At 42.1% G+C, this 18,760-nt stretch overlaps 1 protein-coding gene across 2 annotated transcripts in view; it reads right to left on the bottom strand.

Moving 5' to 3' along the window:
- Nucleotides 1-18,760, bottom strand: part of MAP3K5 (mitogen-activated protein kinase kinase kinase 5) — a 222,179-nt gene that overhangs the window by 186,827 nt on the left and 16,592 nt on the right. The gene's annotated exons all lie outside the window — the stretch shown is intronic.

Genomic DNA, 18,760 nt, shown 5'->3' with positions numbered 1-18,760 from the left:
GTACCCAAATGAAATTTTTATCATTTTTTTCCCCACAAATAGAGCTTTCTTTTGGTGGTATTTAATTACAGCTCGGAGTTTTATTTTTTGCTAAACAAACAAAAAAAGATGCAAAAAAAAAAAATATCATGTTTAATAGTTTGTTATAAAATTTTGCAAACAGGTAATTTTTCTCCTTCATTGAAGTGCGCTGATGAGGCGGCACTGATAGGCTGCACTGGTGGGCACTGATAGGCTGCATTGGTGGGCACTGATAGGCTACACTGGTGGGCACTGATAGGCATAGTTAAGGTGGCACTAATAGGCACAGATAAGGCGGCACCGATGGGCACAGATAAGGCGGCACTGATGGGCAAAGATGGGCACAGATAAGATGGCACGGATGGGTGGCACGAATGGGTGGCACTAAGGGGCACTGATAGGTACCACTGATAGATGGGACTGATGGGCACTGATAGGTGGCTCTGATAGGTGGCACTGCTGGGCACTGATGGGCGGCACTGATGGGCACTGGTAGATGACACTGATGGGCACGGATATGTGGCACTGGGGTACAGCACCTTTGTTGAGTCAGATTGTGGGCACTGCTGGGTGGCACTGTGGGCACTGCTGGGTGGCACTATGGGCACTGCTGGGTGGCACTGACGGGGGGGGGGATATATTTTTTAATGATGTGGCACTGGCAGGGGGCAGGTGGGCACTGGCAGGGCTGGCCGTGATCGGGACTTACGTCCCGATCACGGCCGCCAGTAATCGGCTCTTTTTTTTTCTCCTCGCGCTGTCAGCGCGAGGAGGAATAATAGCTGATTACCGGCTCCGTTGTATCACATGATCAGCTGTCATTGGCTGACAGCTGATCACGTGATAAGGGGTCGGGATCGATCCCTTGCTCGGATCAGTGATCAGGCGAGTCTCATAGACTCGCCGATCACAGAGCGCGGGGCGCGCAGGCCGCTCGTGCACGGGACAACGTCAATAGACGTCGTCCCGGCAAAGGAGATCCGCGCTGTAGCCGTCATTCAGCTATAGCGCGGGTCTCAAGTGGTTAAAGTGGATGTGAACCTCAGACTATAGTGTGTACTTATCTCAGTTAAAAGCGCTAAGTGTCATTTCCATCAGTTCCTTCATTCCTCTGCTATTAGCATGAGTTACTTCTAACAGATTTTCCTGACACCAAGAGAAAAATGGTAACAGCTGATTGACAGCCTCAGCTCTGTTCCTATGTGCTATGTGGAGGGGCATGTCTCTTTTTTCCAATCAGCACTTAGAGCTCTCCTCACTGTCTGGAGAGTGTCATTTCAGCCCTCTGCCCCCTTTTTTTGGCAGCTCAGACACGTTTTAAAATTCAGCGAATGTAGAGAAGAGAATACTGCAGATAAACAGGTACAACTTATGTAGGAGGATTTGTTTCTTCTCTGTGTATCACCTTAGGCCAGTCACTTCACTGTAAGGGTTTACAACAATTTTAAGGAACCCTTTGGGTGGTCCATAAATCTAGGCCCATACTTTGTGTATATTTTTATTTAACACTGACTGCTCTAAAGTGCTGCTTGGATTTGTTAACCCAAACATATAGCTTGATTTTCAATGCTGATCAGGGAATGTATCTAAAGAAAGTATTGTAAATGTAGTAAATGCACTGTAAAGAGATTAGTTTAATTGCAATATGTCCATGTGAATTAATGGAAGCCATGTGGAAGCATGGGATCAGTCAAGATAAATAGTAAAATAACAATGTTCCAGCCTAATGTAACATAGGGTTGCTGTGGTTTTGTTCTCGTCACATGGAAACAATGTGGTTCATGGAATTGATTTCACCTTCTAAATGGTGATGTGCTCTTACTTCGGTATTCAAGCACTGAGGCTCATATTGATTCCTCAGCAGGGTCCAATCTTATGTAAAATCACCCACACACACCTTCTGCATAAACAAGCCAATTTTATCAGTCTTATTCTACTAAAGGGTTGGGGGAATCCCTCTTGTCAATCATCTTGAAGTCATTTTGGGAACTTTTGTTACCTCTTGTTCACAGGAAAATCACACATCCTGCACAGTTTAATACTCCACTGGACCATTCAACAACAATTTCTACACCTACTTTTCTTTCTGTAGCACCAATGTGTTGTGCTGACACTGTGACTGGCCAAGCAGCCTGTAACTGAGTATCTTCTTCCCCTACCCCAGTGGTCTCCAAACTGTGGCCCTTTGCTTGCCTTTATCTGGCCCTTGGGGCATTATTCCTCCCACTGACACCAGCAATGGGGCAATAATTGATGCACTGACACCAATAATTGTGCACTATTCCTCCCACTAATACCAATGATGGGAGACTAGTCATTTCACTCATATCTACAATGAAGCACTATTTTTATAGTAATAATAATGGGGCACTATTTATTTCTCCCACTGATACCAACGAGGAGGGACTATTCCTTCCACAGATATCAATGATGGAGCACTATTCCACCCACTGACACCAATGATAGGGTGCTATTCCTTCCACTGATACCAATGCTGGGGCATTTTTCCTCCCAATAATGAAGGGGTACTAATAATTTCCCTAATCCCAAAGATAGGACATATTTACCCCCACTGATGGGGACATTTCCCTTTCCCACTCCCACTGGCCATGGTCCCACCACCCTAAAGTCTGAAGGACAGTAAACTGGCCCTTTGTTTAGAAAGTTCAGAGCCCCTTGCCCTACCCAATGTTGTCTGGCTGTGTCTGTACACTTTGGACATTTTGCTTTTTTTACTTATGTCATCTGCAAGCTCTGTTCTAAAACATTTTTCCCTTTCATATTGAACAGTGTCTCTAATGGCTTTGGGCTACTGTGCATTGCTGCTGAGGTTAGTCCGTAGTCGCTAAAGCTGGCCCTTACAATAGTGTACGTAAAGATATTTCTTCTTCAGCTGGGAGAAATCCATAGATTCCTTTATTCATGCTAAAGAGCGTAGATGGACGAATCTCCCAGTGCAAGCTATTGTATTCTGACAGTCGGCACCTGTGGCTGATTGGCTGAATGGCTGCATTTTTTCCACCAACTCCTTTGATTTCTCATTCGAAGTCTGTCGAGCCAGGTGGTATCAACCAGGCCACCTTTGGCTTGAATTTTCTCTGTTTAATATGAATCGGATGAAGCTTGAGCCATGTATGGTAAACTTTACGCACGCTCACTGACAAAGTAGATTTCAAATAATCTTTGCCATGTTCATTTATTCCATGATTTAAATTCTTGTATTCTTTTCCTAGTGTAAACAAGCATCTCCCCGTTCTGCCTAGTAACAATGTCACTGGTCAGCTCTCCCCGTAATCGGGAGCGCTGATCAGTGACGTGTCACACACAACCCCTCCCCCCACAGTTAGAATCACTCCCTAGGACACACTTGGCCCCTACAGCGCCACCTTGTGGTTAACCACTTCACTGCCAATGACATTTTTACAGTAATCAATGCAATTTTTTAGCATTGATTGCTATATTAATGCCAATGGTTCCAAAAATGTGTCAAAATTGTCCAATGTGTCCGCCATAATGTCGCAGTCACAATAAAAATCGCTGATCACCGACATTACTAATAAAAATTATCAATAAAAATGCCATAAAACTATCCCCTATTTTGTAGATGCTATAACTTTTGTGCAAACCAATCAATATAAGCTTATTGCGATTTTGTTTTTTTACCAAAAATATATAGAAGAATACGTATCGGCCTAAACTGAGGGAAAAAAAGGTTTTTTTAAAATATTTTTTGGGGATATTTATTATAGCAAAAAAAATGTAGTAAAGTATAAGTAGTATAAGTAGTAAAAAATAATGTGTTTTTTTCAAAATTGACGCTATTTTTTTTTGTTTATAGCGTAAAAAATAAAAACCGCAGAGGTGATGAAATACCACCAAAAGAAAGCTCTAAGGACGTCAATTTTGTTTGGGAGCCACGTTGCATGACTGCGCAATTGTCAGTTAAAGCGATGCAGTGCTAAATCGCAAAAAGTGCCCTGATTAGGAAGGGGGTAAATTCTTCTGGGGCTCAACCCAGAGAAGGTGGAGGCTGATCAACTGAAGGTAATATAAGGCATTACAGTTACATTTACAGTAAACTTTTACCAGTATTGTGCATTATATTTAAAAAGAATATAACAATTTAAAAAAAACTCTCCCTTACAGCCTTCATGTCTGAGTACTAGTTAAAATGCCCATCTATCCTACTTCTGGGTGTATTAATTATTATATATATGATATCAGTAATATATATTATTACTTTCACTGTTTCACAGTATAAATGAACCCCTTATAGTAGCAATTATCTGCTTTTTTTGTACTATAAATGGCTAATTTTCGTTTTTTTACACACATTATGACAGGTGATACAAAAAAAAAAGCATGATGCTGCTACTCTTAAGCCTGGGTCACACCATTGCATTATTTGGTGCTTTTTGCAGAAATGCACTACAGTTCATTTAGCATGGTTTCCTATAGGACCCGTTCTATGCTTTTTTCAGCTGCTGCATATTTGGAAAGGGTCAGGAACTTTTTTCTAAGCAAAACAGTGTTTTTTTTGCTTTTCTGGTTCAATATACTACAATGGAGAAGCCGCAGAAAAGCATGTAGAGCGTTTTCTAATCTGCCCAACAACAAACTGGTCAAAAAAAAGCAGTACAGTGGTGTAGTTGTTAGCACTCTCACTTAGCAGTAAAAAGGGTTGCTGGTTTGAATCCCAACCACGACGCTCCCTGCCTGGAGTTTGCATGTTCTCCCTGTGCCTGTGTGGGTTTCCTCTGGGTTCTCCGGTTTCCTTCCACACTCCAAAGACATGCAGGTAGGTTAATTGGCTTCTGTCCAAAATTGGCTATAGTATATGAATGGGGACTTTGGATTGTGGGCTCCTTGAGGGTAGGAACCAATGTGAGTGTGCAATGTACAGGGATAGGGGTAGACACTCACTGAGGTTGAACTGGATGGACTGGTGTTTTTATTCAACCCTACTAACTATGTAATGGACTATGAAACATGATTTCATTTGATGTTAGCTGTAAGCAACAAAATCACATAAACAATGCAAAATGAAAATCACTTGTGTACAAAAAAGCACTGTAGAAGGGATCAGGGAATCAAAAGAAAACTGTATAGTTGTGAACCAAGCCTTATGCCGGCCATACACGTATCAATTTTTGGGAAATATTAATATGAAAAATCTTTGTACATTCGCTGAATGAAAGAAAGTCGTATGAAAATCACTTGCTTTTAACATTCAGTTTTAAAATTAATGTAATTTCTGAACGAAAACCACATACACTGTCTCTATTCTAGTCTTTTCTTTTCTGCTCCTTTGTATTTTCCCATCACTGTGGTCGAAAACCAACATTGATTTCAGCCTACTAACAACAGCCTACTAACAATTAGAAAATCAAACGGTGTTCTTAAGATACAAATTTTTATTTTTTGAAGGAAGACGTTTTTTTTGTATGGCCATCATAAGTGACAGCAGGCGCAGGTAACTTTTATCAAGCCACCTGACTATGACAAGGGAGTCTGTCATACATAATAAATGGGCAAAACAGTCTTTAATTTTTTTTTTCTTTAAATAAAAAAATGTGATCTCTGAGTCTGATGATATTTACCAAATTCAAGCTCTAATAGTATATACAGTAGATCTTTTCTGTCTGTTTCTGTCTGGATTAGAGATTTTGCTTCTTAACCATATAGTTGGTTATTTATATTTACCACTGCATAGAGATATTTAAGAATAAATTGCCTTTTTTTTTTTAAACTTTACATATTAACTAAATTATACACCACACTTTAAAGTTATTATCCAATTAAGCTAAACAATAATCGGCCAACTAATCGATTATTGCAGCCCTATTATGGACACACATTTTTTTGTCTTTGTTTACTGTAATGTTTTTTCCTTCAATTGTAGTGAAAATTCTTACTTTAATAAAAGGAAATGATACAAATGGATCAGGTGAAAAATGGATGTAAATGGACATCCATTTTGCATGAAAAATGACTCTGGGACTTTCTCATCGTGTGTACTAGGCATTAACCCACTAAATATGTAAGGCTAGCTCTTGGCAGCAAGGTATATGACGTACAAGACAAGGCAATGGTCCATTGTTGTGGACAACAGAAATATGAAACAAGCCTATGCATTGTATTCTGAAGGCTGTGCACACTGTGCATGAGATGTCATCTGCAAAACTGAAAACAGCATGCTGAAATGTTTTCGTACACTTCATGTTTGCTCTCTTAAGTTTTAAGCCCAATGCCCAACCATCTATTATGTTTTGCCCTACTTCTTATTTTTTTGGTCTGTACAATGTGCCTACTAAAAATTAAATCACTTCACATTTCTAAAATTACACTATTCTTAGAAGTGACAAATATTTAACAGTAGATGCATGTATACAAATTGCAGAATCTCCCTCACAGCTGCCCATTCCCTCTATACAAGATGGTTCTCATATGTCCTGTCCACTCTTTTGTTGTTCGCTTGAATGCCACCAAAACCATCCAAAATATTCTTTTAGAGAATGGGTGTGGATTTTTTGTACACTTATTATTAAATAGAGTTTTTTCATGATTTTCTTCATTATGGTTCGCCATAGATGCTTAGATTCCCCCATCTTCATGTAATCTACACGGCTGCCTGAAAATCTAAACAGGGACTGCATTTCTTTTGAAATTAACTTGTTGAGCCAGATGGTGCTAACGAAGCTGTGCATGGCCAGCTTAATGGCATTCGGCTGATAACAATATAAGCAGAGCTTTTTTCACAAACTAAAAATGGTAAATGTTTTTAAATCTTTATGACAAATACTTTATAAACAGTATTTCCAAAACCTGTCCTTAAATGCAGTGGCGGCCTGTCCATTAGGAGTGCAGCCCCCCCTAATTCATACACCTAGGCCCTAATCTACATGAGGGCGCCAATGTGTTTTTTTTATGAAGCATGTGATTAGAGCCAGAGGCTCTAATAGGTGTCAAAAAAGGGTGATCTCAGGGGGCAGAACAGTCCATAAATACCCAGAAATTTTTATTGCGCTGCTTACACACTAATTGCTCAACTTGTACAGCACATGCAGGTAGAGCATGCTTTACAGCTGACTGTATATGGGTATCATACCTTTATTACTCCATTTTGAGAGTTTCTCCAAAGATATACAACCTTTTCTGCTTTTTTCATGAAGGTTTGTAAGCAACAGTAACGCTTGACGTAAAAAGCCCATAGTGATATACTGTTTGTATTTTTTTATGGGAATACCAGCTTCTGTTAACAGTCTCTGTCTACAGGCTACTACCATCACTAGGTTTTAAACAGCAACAGCAAAGGTTACATGTCAATGGGACAAAAAACAGCAATAGTTATAAACCCACCCATCTGCAAATCCGCTCATAAATAAAAGAAAGTTAGAAATGTTTACATTCTAGTTGTTTTCATTTGAAAACTGATCATCATTTTCATGAAACATTATATTAACAAAACATTTCTAGGTTGCATGGATTAACCTTTATTTAATTTTCTTTCAGGAATTTAGTCTGTGCTGTAAATATGGTTAAATCATGCTACAAAAAAAGTTCAAGTCTAACCAAGGTGAAAAAAAAACCATAATTTAAGTTAAATGAGCCTGTGACCAGTTCATGTACAATAAAGTATTTACATATCAGTGAGAGCATGTTAAAACAAGCAATCATTCACCTCTGTATCTACAAGCACTGATGAGAAATCAATGTTTAAAGTTCACAACACAGGCACTCAATTTTTCTATAAGAACAGATCGTAGCAGACTGCCAGCCCTGTAAGCTGATAGAAACTGACTGAAACCCAACTTTATTGTCTTTGTTGTGAATTTTGGGAATGAATAACTTCAAATTAAAAGCAGAAACAGAGGTAAGGGATGGATTGTCTTAAAGTCCAATTTCAGACATGTATGGACCAAAGTAAGTATGCATGTTATCTGGCCAATCCCTTTGGAAGCAAAAAATAGTATTTTTTCAACAGCTTACCTGTAAAATCCTTTTCTTTGAAGTACATCACGAGACACAAGGCCATAGGAGCCATAGTAATTACTATGTGGGTTATAGGCCACCTTCAGGTGATGGACACTGGCACACCCTAAACAGGAAGTTGCCTCCCTAGAATCACCACAAGAATCACTGACTTCCCTTCCTGCTTGATCCTGCAAAGAAGTTGTGGATGGAGGCAGAATAGGAGGGAATGCATAAATTAGTGAGAACGGATTACACAGGAATAGCAAGGCATCTGTTCTGCATGCTAGCAGATCCTTTGTTGTTGACACAAATTTGTTGATTTCTTTGTTGAACCTGGACGCAAACAGATCTATGTCTGGGATCCCCCATCTTTGAAAAATGGACAGGAAGATATCGGGGTGAAGGAACCATTCTCCCGAGACAACTGCTGGCAACTCAAGTAGTCCGCCTGCCAATTTTCTATTCCTAGAATAAAGACTGCCAATAGGCCAAGTACATTGTTTTCCGCCCAAGATAGGATATGATTCCCCTCTCTCTGGGCTGTACAACTTCTTGTGCTCCCTTGCTGATTGATATAGGCCATTGCTGTGGCATTGTTGTATTGGATAATGGCAGGACAATTCCGTAAACTGAACGTTCAGGCCCTCAGGACCAAGTGCTCTGCCCGAATCTTTAGAATGCTAATGGGCAAGGCCATTTCTGATCTGGGCCACTTCTCTTGGACAGTTGCCTTTTCCAGGACTGCTCCCCAACCCAAAGAAGGTTGGCATATGTTGTTACCACTTCCCAGGTAACTGAAGGAAGGACTTTCCCCTTTGCAGGTTTTTGGTTATTAACCATACACTGAGGCTCCGGCGCACCTTTGGAGTCAGACACGTTAGGAATCTAGAGCTTGAATCCTTTTGTTCCAAGCTGATAGGATACTGTTTTGCAGCATTCTCGAATGAAACTGAGCATAAGGAATAAGGAATGGCCTCGAATTAAGCTACCATCTTTCTCAACAACTTCATGCAAAGCTGAACAGAAGAATTCATCTTGCTTTGACCATCTGAATCAGTTCCTTTATGGCGCTGATCTTTGCATGGGGCAAGAATACCCTTTTCTGTGTGTATCTATGATCAGACCCAAGTATTTTAGCCTTCTTCATGGTTTTAAGGAAGATTTCTCTAGGTTGAGAATCCAATCTAAGCGGGTTACCGACTGGTCTATCAAGAGCAGATCATTTAGGTAAACTCTAATTGTTATACCTTGGGCCCTTAATCTGGCTAGAGGAGGGGCCAGAACCTTTGTAAACACTCAAGGTGCAGTAGCTAGACTGAAAAGCAGAGCTATACACTTAAAATGAAGATTTTCTACCTTGAAAAGTAGATATTACTGGTGAGCTGGGACATAGTGGTATGCATCTTTGATGTTGATTGATCCCAGAAGTTATCCTCCTTGTAGGATGGAGACAACTGATTGGCTTAACTTCATGCTAAAAAAGAGCAGATTCAATTTTTGAGATCCAGAATGTCCATTCAGTTTTGGCACCGTGAAAAAAGGTTTGAACCAAACCCCAACCCCTGCACTTACATGGGTACCACCATGATCACTTTTTGCCAAAAGATGGTCCAATGCTTGGAAGAAAGACTTCTTTTTCTCTGGACCCTTAGTAACATTTAATCTGAGAAAACAAGGAGATGGGAACTCTTGGAACTCTAGTTTGTATCCTGGAGCTATTGAGGAAGTCCCCCATCTGTCTCGACATTTCCTACCAGACCCTTGAGAACTGCAGAAGTATTTACCCTACTCAGGCAAGTGGGGGTGCCTCTTCATAAGGAGGCTTTAGTATTTTGTAGGTTTCCTCCCCCAAGACTTCTTTTGTCCCTGAGGATTACCTTTTGAACTTGACAGCAGAAACCGTCGTGACTGCCTGTAGGCTAATGCAACTGGCACAGGAGAAGGAGCTTGTTAAAATGAAAACGTTTACTCCTTTTCTTAAATGGCATAGGGGTACTTGTTCCACTAGAATTTCTTTTGATGTATTACCCAAATCATCCCCAAACCGCCCTTTCACAGCAAAAGGAAGACTAGCCAGGAGCTTCTTGCATGGCGCTTAGCAAAGGGCGCAAGGCCTGAAGGATAGAATCTCTCATAGCAACTATTGCAAACATAAAGCTGCTAGTAGCGTGCCAGATTCTGGGCCTGCTGAACAGGATAACCTTGAGCACCTGTTTAAACTGGTCTCTCAGCGATTAACCAATTACTGTCAGAGCAGGCTGAGACACTCAACCTGCCAGATGAAAAAGTGTTTTTTTTTGTTTTTTAATAGGAATTCCAACTTTTTATCCATTGGATCCCTAAGCATTTGAGCATTGTCTGCCGGACAAGTCAAACTTTTATTCACAGAGGATATAGCAGCATTAATTGCTGGTATACCCCACTTTTAGTGAATTTGTTCCTCCATAGGATAAAGTGTGAAAAACTTTTTAGGAGGGAAAAAATGCTTATCTGGGTGATCCCACTCATATACAAAAAAGCTTTTCCAGCAACGAATGGACAGGAAAGGCATGCACAGCTTGACGAGGCTTTAACGAACCCAAACACTCACTTAAGGGTACATAAATGCGGAGCGGACCATTTAGTAAGAAATTGCACCATCAATCTTAATGATTGTGAAGCTATTCCCGCCGCATTTGACCCCTCAGCTGAGGAGTCATCAGCCTCTTCAAGGTCCCCTGAGGGAATCCATCTTCTCCCGCCCCCAGTTCCTCAGTTTGAGGGTCCTGGGTAATGGAAGAGAACCTGTCGCATTTTGTCCCACACTGGAATGGGATTAAAGCCGCTAACCTTTTTTCCTATCCTATCATGGCTGAGGAAAAAATACCTTTTTAGTAATATAGACAGGGGCTGCAGTGTGGAAAACAGTTGCAAACATTTCATGGCCCCGATGCTCACTCTTACCAGCCACCCCCTCTCAGGGGAGGATGCCATTGTAGAGATGAGTAGGCTTTCCAGTGCTTGAGGGAGACTATTTTAGCCATTTTTGGGGGTGTTTCAACCCCCCCTTCTGACCTTAGCCCAATGCACAAAAGCAGAGGTACTACCAGAAGAAATTGCATCCACTGCTTGAGCAATAGTCCAGCCACTGCTGCTGCTATTAACTCTTAGCCTGATGCTATTAGTAAATGTGTCAGGGAATGCCTGTGTCACCAACCTCTTACATGGCAATTTTTTGCTATTGTGTCCCTCCGACATCTGCAGCCAGAAAAAATTGAGCTTTTAAACATACTCCTGCACTGGACGTTGGAGGACGCCAATGCCGCGCTAAGCTCTGCCCCTTCCATCACATTGTGGCCTCCCTTTCTTTTCAAAAGAGGGTTTTCCCATGTGAGCATGGGCCTCTGATCCGGCGGGATCGGCATGTGTAATTGTGGGGGAATGGTGAGAAAGAGACGTGTAAAAAGCCGTCGTGCAGGGATGGTGAAAAAACAAAACGGCCTAGCCGATCGTTTTGGCTTCCCCCTATGCAGGAAGAGGGGGACAACTTTGTCCAGGTGGCAGGCGTTTTATGGAAGAAAATCCCCCCAATCTTATCAGAGGTCTGAACTGCTTGCCAGAGGGAAGCCTGCTGCTTCTGTGACACAGCATGATGTTTGAGGAAAGCATGACAAGGTACGTTCCATCGGGGATCCCACACTCCTGGACCCATAAAGCACCCTGCCGGTAAAAACTTTATGGCTGAAAGAACCAAACCTCTGGATCCCGGGGTCCAGCTCTCTAAAAAGAGAAGCGTTACGGGCTAAATCTTGTTTCTTCCACCATGAGGCCCAGGTACCATTCAATTCAGCCTGAAAAGACACTTTGAATGGATCCTGCTGCATAGCTAGCCCCAGCAAGAATTCCTCCAGTGGAGCTCAGCACAGCACATCTTTACTCGTGACCAACACCTTAGACGTTGGTGAAAAAACTGAGGTACTCCCAGTAGTGGGAGGGGTTATATAGGGAGGCAACTTCCTGTTTAGGGTGTACCAGTGTCCGTCACCTGAAGGTGGCCTATAATCCACATAGTATTTACTATGGCTCTGTGTCCCGTGATGTACGATTAAGAAAACTGTAGTAGTCTCCACCCTGCCTCTTCACCTCATTCAATCAGAGAACACTTTGCATTAATAGAGATAATGCAAAGTATTCTACAATGGTGCATATGCCAAGTCAGTGACCTCCTGAGTTCACTTTTCAGCAGGGCAGCTGCTTAGCATGGGACCTGGAAGCTAGCTGCATTCACTGTGGTAGTGGTATCTATTGCAGTGATTTGGAGTTTCCAGTGAGATCGGCCAGGTATATCAAGATTTTGCAAACAGTTTAATGTCCATAGGTGTCCAGTGGCACAGGAGTAGGGCATACTACTGGAGAGATGATAGGCAGTAAAATTTCCTGGAAGATCAGTAATTCGCACAACATTTCATTTTACTATCTGCATACTGATTTTTCTTATCTGCAGAGAATTAAACATCTCAGGAAAATAGGCTACTATGGTTCATGAATTGTGCAAAGCTCGAAACATCAGTATCTGGACTTTGAAGCGGGTGTCTTTTAGAGCAAGAAAGGATAGTTTAGTGAATACAGAAGAGAGACGTATACATACAAGAAGTATACTTTTTTTGACAGATAACAAGTATAAGTTTACATAAGTTAGGGTTAAAATTAGGGCAGAGGGAGAGGCGAATGGTAGATTGTTGGCTCAGATAGTAAGGTCCCAATCCAACCCCACACGTCTCGGCTTTAATGAATGGAGTGGGGGAGGTTATTAACCAGACTAGTCCTATCGTATCCACCTTTAAGTCCTACTATCTGAATTTATATACTTCTAGGGCAGAGTATACATTAGCCAAGTTATCTATTTATCTGGCTACCATTAATCTCCCAGCCCTTTCAATGGAAGAGAAGGAGACTCTCAACGCTCCACTTACTCTATTGGAATTGGAGAGTGCAGTGGATAGTTTTTCTAATTCCAAAGCTCCTGGGACTGACGGTCTCCCTATAGAGATTTAAAAAAATATAATAAGTAGATGTTGCCTGCCCTTCTTAATACATTAAATGAGGCTTTCTATCTAGGTAGGCTTCCAGACAGTATAGATAAATCTGCTTATAATAGGTATACCTAAAAAAAGATAAAAACCTGTTACAACATGAATCCTATAGACCAATTTCCTTACTGTCTACAGATGTTAAAATTCTTGCCAAAAGTACTCGCTACCAAATTAAATAAGGTTATTAAACATAGTATTCACTCAGATCAGGTAGGATTTATGCCCAATATGTCAACAGCAGTTAATATTAGATGTGCATATTTAAATATGCAGATTATGACCCTGGATCATCCAAATTGTGCCTTTTTGGCACTGGATGCCATAAAGGCTTTTGATAATGTTGACTGGCCTTACCTATAGGCCACTCTGGAAAAATGTGTGATTCTAATTTTGATTGCCAATGGGTACGATTGTTGTATGCAGCTCCTATGGTATCAATTAGGGTTAACAGGTTTCCGATCTTGTAGCTTCAGACTCCCCCCTGCTCTTTGCCCTAGCTATAGAGCCTTTGGCTTGTCTTATTCAGGCTTCATCTGAGTTACCGGTCTGATTGCACCTTCCATGTTCTTCCCACACCTCCCTCTCTTTCCCCCTGCTCTTTCGAAAGTGCACTGCATTCGTCTTTTCTTTCCAGCTTGTCTGAGGGTTGCAGTCATTTATCAGCCTCCTGGGCCAGTGTTGCGCTTTCTGGATGACTTCTCTGCATGGCTAGCCTATTTTCTCTCATGTGAAGTACCTGCCATCATCCTAGGTGACTTTAATGTTCCAATCAATGTTAATACTGCAACCACTTCTCAACTACTCACCCTAACCCCCTCTTTTAAACTAACACAATGGACGCAAACCACCACTCACTGCAACGGCAATACCCTCGACCTCGTATTCTCCCATCGCTGCACTCCCTGCAACCTCTCTAAAACCCTGTTTCCTTTCTATGATTACAACCTTATCCGTTTCACACTCTCCTTGTCTCCTACCTCCCATGCTGCCAACCCACAACCCACAGAAACCTTTGCAACTTCAATCCTTCCCTTCTTCCTTCCGCTACTGATGGCCTTTACAACAAAATTGCACCCCTGTCTTGCTCAGACCTAACCATTTCCATTTACAACACGCTGTCATCCTCCCTAGATGTACTTGGTCCTCTTTATACACACAGAACCAGGCCCCATCTGCCACAACCCTAGCAAACAGACGACACCAGAAGTCTAAAGAGACGCAGCCGTGCTCTTGAGCAAGCATGGCGTAAATCTAAATCTCTGCAAGACTTTACCCTCTACAAATCTGCCCTTCTCACATACAACTCCTGCCTCCACACCTACTATAACACTCTCATCAAAACCCTCTCATCCAAACCTTGTCCACTATTTGCTACACTTAATTCTTTACTTCAACCCCCACTGCCCCCACCCACCAACTTGCTTACTGCTCAACAGATTGCCAACCACTGGGTCTGGTGGAGTGAGTCCAGAGGAGGCCAATGTGGGACATGGCAGCTGGAGAGGTAGTGATGAATTCCTGGAGCCAGCAAATAGATTAAGGGATTTGGAGAAGAAAAGGTAATTGACAGAAGCTAGTTTGTTAAAGACTGAGTGGGCATTCCAGAGGGCACATGAAAGAAAGAGGCTGACTTGTGGAATCAGGGGAATTGGGATGAGAAGGTGGGAGTCACGACTACTGTTGGAGGAGGTAGACAGCCAATTTTGGGAGTGGGAATTGGGTGTGGGAGGGCTGGCATTTGTTCCGATGTCCCCAGACATTAGGAGTAGTAGGAGGGTGAGGGTGGTAAGGCGGGAGTGGGATTTATTAGGAGGGCAGATGCTGTAGTGGAGCAGAAGTGGTGATGCTGTATGGGCTTAGAATGAGCAGGAGGTGATAAGTGCAGTAATATTAAGTACTTGTCGCCTGAGTGACACTTTGCGCAAGAGGTGGCTAGCCCAAACTCTCGCCAACCATCCCAAGAAATTAACTACATTTATACTGGGATGGTGTGGGGGGAAGAGTCACAATTATTCAATTAGGAGCTGATAAAACCAGGCCCGTGGGGGGAGGGTGGGGTTTACAACTGGTCTGGACAGAGTGCAATGCAAGAGGGGGCAACAGGATAAGGTTAAATGTTTGATCTTGTCCAGGGCAGCGTAATACAAAATAAGCAACACTTTCAAAAATAAGTATAGACAGCAGTTTCAAATTCTTATCTAAGGCAGAATTATTAGAGTTCAGTTAGGCAATGTAGTCCATAATAACTGTAGGAATAACTATTTTAGTTCAGCTATATGAGAACAGTCAACTTAAAGTGGGGTACCCCCTAAAAAAAAATTTTTAAAAGTCAGCAGCTACAAATACTGCAGCTGCTGGCTTTTAATAATCGGACACTTACCTGCCCCAGGGTCCAGCGATGCGGGGGAACGAAGCCCCCCCCCCTCGCTCTCCGCTCCGCTCGCGGCGCCGTCATGCATACTGTGGGCACCCGGCTGTGGCTTCACAGCCGGGCACCCACTGCGCATGCGCGAGCGGCGCAGGGCGCCGTGATACGCCGTACAGTCACCTGGGACACATGACAGGTCCCAGGTGAATGTGCGGCGCGAGGGGAAGTGATGTCACCAGCCTGGGCAATGAGGAAGGCAGATTACGAGGGACCCCCTAGCAACCGGTATTTAGAGGTGAGTAAAAAAAATTTTTTTTGTCAATTATTTATTTTTATTTTTTTTTATGAATTTTAATTACTTTTAATTTTTTGGTGGCAACACCACTTTAAGTCCTTTGAAGAGTTAAGGGGAGAGTTCTCTTTAGAATCAAAATGGGTTTTATCAATTCCTCCAATTGAGACATGCTTTGCATGCTCAGTTTTCGTCTGTTGATGTACTCTTTCCCCCTACCCCTATTTTTGACAAGATCATACAAGCAAGGTTAACAAAACGTCTTACCTCTGTTAGATATAGGGTGCTGTTAGATTTCTCTTGAACTTTCCCATTCGCTCTAGGGCCGGATGGGAATAAGATGTTCTCTGGTCTCTGCCTCGGCTATCCCTCTCTCTATCACACAGACTGACTCAGATCTTTATCCTTCATAGGGTTTATAGAACTCCTCGATTTGTGCATTCATTTTGAGATATGAGCCAGCCCGTGCTAGGTGTGGTAATACAGGTACGTTGATACATCTTCTCTGGCTGTGTCCTAAACTTGTCTTTAATTATAACATGTCTTTTTAAAAAAAAAAAACTTATAGAACCAGTTTAAATGTGTAGATGATGTCCAAAGTACAGTCCCTCACACTCCTATTGACCAAGATAGATGCTGAACTCTCAACATTCTTAATTACCTACAGAGGGTCTCGGGACAGACATGGATTAGTCCAGGCCTTGCTATGAACACAACCCTGCAGGCGTGTACCCATCCTTAACACTGAACAATATGTTCACTCAACATCATAGCTCTTTATAAAACTATGGAATGTCTAGTCAAATAGATTTGGCTTACACTTTCCTGTAAATGAGGGATCTCCAAACTTTCTGAACAAAGGGTCAGTTTACTGTCCTTGGGACTTTAAGGGGGCCAAACTGTGGGTAGTGGGTTTAGAGAGTAAACAGTGCTCCATCTCTGGTTTTCATGGAATGAATAGTACCTTATTGCTGGTATCAGAGGGAAAATGGTGGCCCATTGTTGGTACTCAAGGAAGGAATGGTGCCCTATCATTAGTGTCAGTGGGAGGAATGAAGCACCATCATTGGTGTCAGCGGATGGCATGATGTCCCAAGATCTGAATAAAAGCAAGCAAAGGGCCACATCCAGCCAACGGGCCACAGTTTGAAGACCGCTGCTATAAACGATCACTACAACATACTTTCCAAACAAATGGATATACAAGTACAACTTTAAAGTCACAATAAACAATATCTGTATTCTCCAAAAATAATTCATGCACATCCACTATTTCATAGCCCTGCAATCTATTTATCATGAAAATCCTTTATTACTGTGTTTTTCTGCCACCTTATATAGTTCTGTGTCAGCTCCTGGACCTCTCATTTAACCCCTCACTTCCATTTGTTTGGAACAAGCAGTGCATGTTAGTTGTGGTCATGTATACTGCTCTATGCACATTACAAATCCTCATAGTTCATAGGCCCTAATTCATCTCGGGAGAGAGCAAGAGAGGGTGGCAACGTTCATTCAAAATGTGAGACCATGGAGTCACCCTCTAATAGGAAGTTAGATCACAGCAGTCAAAAAAAAGGAATTTGAAGATTTGGAGGGGACTGAGAGCAATAGAAGGTAGTTTTTCAACTTAAAATGTTTGTTACCCCAGAATTTCATATTCCTGATCTGTGCCTGCTGTACCATGAACTTGTATGGAAAAGTATCCTGTTCTCTTTGCATTGCTTCCTTTGTGTCAAATCCTTGGTGTTCATGCCAGTCCCTCTGCTTTCCTATTAAAAACTGACCCCACTAAGCAGGAGAGCACAGCGTGGTCAGTTCTCTAGGTATGCTGGGAACTCAGCCTGTTCTCCTCCAATGATTGAATGAATGAATGAATGAATGAAATACTTGTATAGCGCACAATGCGAACTGAATCGCCTCTAGGATTTATATAGCGCCAACAGTTTGCGCAGCGCTTTACAATCACACTTGTCCTGACATGGCCCCCCTGCACAGCCATTCCCTGAAGAGTTCAGTATGCTGTTGCTTCTCCTCCCTACCTTATGTAGATGAGAACAGAGATTTTTGTGATCACTTATAAAAAGAAAAAAAAAGGTATTCATAATGATTTTTTATATCTATATGTTTTTGCCTTTCATTTCAGTTTTAAACTGAATGGGTTGTTTTTCAAGGGGATCGTTGCGTTTAGTGTCACTAACTTACTCTTGGCCAGACGGACGTCAGTGTCTCATATCAGAAATCCTCTTCCATGTGTCCTAGGATAATCTGCATGACGAGGCCCAAAGTAGGGGGCCCACTCGGGGGAACCAGTTTCTTCTCTCCTACTACATGCCAGAGCTCTCCTTAGGTGACTTCTATTTTCATCTTCAAAACAGCTCCACCCCCCCCCCCCCCCCCTTATATTTATATAGCAGCAGGGTCAGGGACAACTAGCCCAGACTAACTCTTTTTACAAGGACAGTTGTAATGAAAGCATTTGTAAATGGAGGAGGTTCCACTGTTGTGTGTGGTGGCATAAGTCAAACAAGCTTTTCACATGTGATTTTCCTTCCCTGCATTCTTTGTTTTATATAATGTTCTCAGATTTATAGCCATTGTAGGTTCACACGGTAATGTGTGATGCGGCTCACATTTGTGAAGGCACAGCAGCCCATTCATTTAATTGGGCTGCTGTACCTGCAGGAAACATACCCAACACCTTCAAATTGTATTTTTCAGGTTTTCTTTAAGCAAGCCATAGATTATGCGATTTTCTTTCCTTCAACCACAGGTTGAAGGAAAGGAAATCGCTCGGTTCCCCCCCATCAACACAGCCTGCTCATAGATGATTTCTGTTGGCCTGGACGGATTTTGATCCATCTATGGCCGGCCCCCAGACCAGTCCCACGATAATGAGAAGGGCTGTCTCAGTTTAACATAGCGATGACTGAGGAATGTTTTCCATTTGTTGTGGCAAAACAGCCTCCTTGTAAATACAAATTCTTCAGTAATGTAACACCAGAAAAATATTACTGGTGCACACAATGACAAATG

Source organism: Lithobates pipiens, unplaced genomic scaffold (genome assembly GCF_037356315.1).
Source record: "Lithobates pipiens isolate NorthernLeopardFrog02 unplaced genomic scaffold, aLitPip1_a1.2 Scaffold_18, whole genome shotgun sequence".
NCBI lineage: Eukaryota > Metazoa > Chordata > Amphibia > Anura > Ranidae > Lithobates > Lithobates pipiens.
The sequence above is the reverse complement of the archived record's forward strand: the minus strand, read 5'-3'. Positions and strand labels throughout refer to the sequence as shown.